The sequence below is a fragment of the Triturus cristatus genome, chromosome 7 (genome assembly GCF_964204655.1).
Source record: "Triturus cristatus chromosome 7, aTriCri1.1, whole genome shotgun sequence".
Taxonomy (NCBI): Eukaryota; Metazoa; Chordata; class Amphibia; order Caudata; family Salamandridae; genus Triturus; species Triturus cristatus.
Window position 1 is genome coordinate 108,698,478 of NC_140590.1, and position 3,332 is coordinate 108,701,809.

Below are 3,332 nucleotides of genomic sequence, written 5' to 3' on the forward strand. Positions count from 1 at the left end.
TGCTTTTATGGACTGTTTCAATTCTTTAGGTAATTCATCAGGGTTAAATACAGCAAAAGTTTCAGTAACCTCATTTTCTCTGTTTGCCATAGTCATTTTATACAACACATCTTCATCAGGGGTCTCAAAGGCTATCCCATCCGAGGTACAGAATATAGTGCAAATCATCTTACACAGTAAATCCCTACCTAACAAAATCACAGGACTTGTATCGCACACAACAAAGCGGTGCATTTCTGAAAAGTGACCTATGCTAACTTTCACTGGTTCTGTAAAATAAGTTTTAATCTGTCTGTTGAATACACCAACTACTTGGATTGTTTCATCCGAGAGAGGAAGGTTCTTAACATCAGCTGACCTGACAGTTGATCGAGTAGCACCAGTATCGACTAGGAAAGTAATGCTTTCATTGTTTATCATCCCAGCCACAAATGGGCCTGCCTGGTCTACTTCTAGAGTTGCACCAAGTACGCACTCTTCTTCCTCCCTTCGGCACCATCAATAACCCTCTTCCGAATCGCTCTCATCGCGTTGTAGCCAATACTGCGAAACAGCGCTAGCGCGCGGCAGCTTAGTTACCTGTTCTTCGTTGTAGAATCCTGTCTCATTACTGTATTTCTGTGAGTTTTTGATCTGTGAAAAAGGCGGTTTTGGCACCTGATTCTGTTGGGTAACAACCTGCTGCTGTCGCTGAGGTTGACCACTCACCTCATTCTGCACCTGAGGAATCAATGATGCATTTTCATTATTAGTACTTGGGGGAAACTTACATTTGGATTTCCAATGCCCTACTCTTCCGCAATTATGACACGGGACATTCTTTTTAGCTTCTTCTATATTAAAATTTCCTTTAACTTTCCCAGAAATGAATTTTTGTCTAGGGCCTGTATTATTCGCTTGTTCTGCCAACTGAGCTTCCTGCCTCTCTGCTACCTTTACTTGTGCCCACATAGCTTTCTCTTTTAATTTACGCTGTTTTGCTTCAATCTCATCACTGAAATATTTTGCATGTCTCAACACTTCATCTATTTTCTTATTTTGCCAATCTACAGTATGTTGTTTGATCATCTCACTAATCTCTGGACGTAAACCATATACAAATCTGTATACATAATGACTTAAATCCTTTTCACTCAAATTTTCATCACCACTAAATTGTTTAAAGGCCAAAATCAGCCTTTCGTAATATGCATGTACCGACTCTTTGATTTCCTGATTGGTTCTGTCAATTTTCACCCAATCTGTTTCTTTAGGAGGTACTTTATTTTTCAGAAAGGCAATAACCTCTTCATATTTCTTTATAACCTCTGGGTCTGGAGCCCGTGTCTTTGGATCCCTAGGGTATTCTTGCGTAGGCCAATTAATCATTAATTTGCACTCTGTCCATAAATCTGCTGGCACTATTATGTCAAACAGGCTATTCAGATCAATCCATAATACTTTAGACAATTTCACAAATCTGTCTACTTGCCTATACCACTCGACAGGCTTTTCGCGTAGTCGAGGGAAATCATTCGTAAATGACAAAATATCTTGTCTAGTCCATGGAACATGTACATATCCTCCTCCTAGAATTTCTCTCATGGGGCACTCTGTCACTACCTTTTCTTTTTCTCTCACCGGGAATGCTGCAAATGTTTTATCTGAGGCATCATCTCGTTATCGGTACCACCTGCTTCTCCATTTATCTACATCTCCCCATTTTCTCAACAAAATAATTATCTCCTTAATCTGACTTATCCGTCCTGTGGTGTTCAAATTTTGAATATCTTTTTCAGTGAAATCTATTCGATATGGTTTTTGTAAAGCCTTTACCTTTTTAATATAACTATACCCATTTAATTTGCTACTTCTTCTAGTCTTTCATGCAGATTTCTCGCTCTCCATGTTACACTTTTGCACAAAAATAATAATTCCTCATCCTGATAAGTTTTTAATTTCTCTGTGGGGATAGTTCCTACTATTAACTCTTCCAGTACCATTCGTAACTTGGCCACATCTATTGATTGGGATTCGTTGTCTTTTCTCTGCAAGCTTCTCAACTATTCACTCAATTCTTCTGAAGATGGACCTACTGGTTTCTCTATATTACTTCGTTCTGAATCCTTTTGTGTCTCTAATATTGACTCCATTGTCATTGTATGTCTTTCTGCTATATTTGGGCCTATAAATGGGTTACTCGAAACATTTGGTTCGATCACACTCATTGTCTGTCTCCATGGATTTTCATTTAGGTTCTGTTTTTGCTTCTCAACCTGTTTATTGCTATTATAAGGAACTGTCAAACAATGTTAACTATCGTTCTGTTTATCAAAAATAGGCATCACAGGGCTTATAGTCACTGGAACAGTTACAGCTTCTAGATTTTTATGCAATTCTCTTATCTTTTCAGTTAATTCTAAAATTGTTTTCGCTAATTCTGCCGAATTTTCACCATTTACCTTATTATCTGACTTTGTCTCTACTTCTCTAATGGAATTATTTTTCTCTAATTCTTGGGACACTGGTTCTGACTTAATAATCCATAAAGTTTCTCTCATTGGGGCACTTGGTGTCAACATTTCTGATTCTGGTTGATACGGAGGTGGATTTTCATAAAACATGTCATCAAGAACATCATCCTCCGATTCATTCACTCCATACCCTCTTGATTCAATGTCTTTTTTCCATACATTTTCTACCTCCAACTTCTTCAGCAGTTCTTACGGGAAACAGACCTTCAGTCATACTCGCATTCCGCCACCTTCTCATTCTCTCATCATGAGTGTCATGCCCATATCTACCAAACATGTACTTGTATCTTCCGCCACTCCTCTGTCTCTCTCTGTCATGCATTTCATCTTCCAATTCGGTCAATGCTTCAAACTGTGTCGGTCTTGGTCTCGGTTCTAGATTCATCATTCTTTCTCTCAAATTTCTCAAAACTGCTAAATTAAATGAACTATGCTCTGGAAATGCCAAGACTCCATCATCTTTAGTGTATTTTACCCAATTGTCTAACCAAATACAAGTATGATATCCGTATTTCGCAACCATAAAGGATGCAGGGGTTTTCGGTGGAGGAAGTAACTGTCCTTCCCTAGTCACAATCGGTTTGTCCTTTTTAAACCCTTTTTTAATTTTTCCAAACCAGGACTTTTTCTCCTTTTCTGGTGGATCGTAATACATCTTTTCTGTCTTCCTTGTATCGCTAGTCTCTCCTTATGACTGTATTATTGTTCTTGACCAATCGTAGCGCGACTCACACTAACGCACCAGTCCAGAGTGTCTACGTCACTTATGCAATTCTCCAATCTCAGCACGACTTACACTAACGCACCAATCCGGAGCGT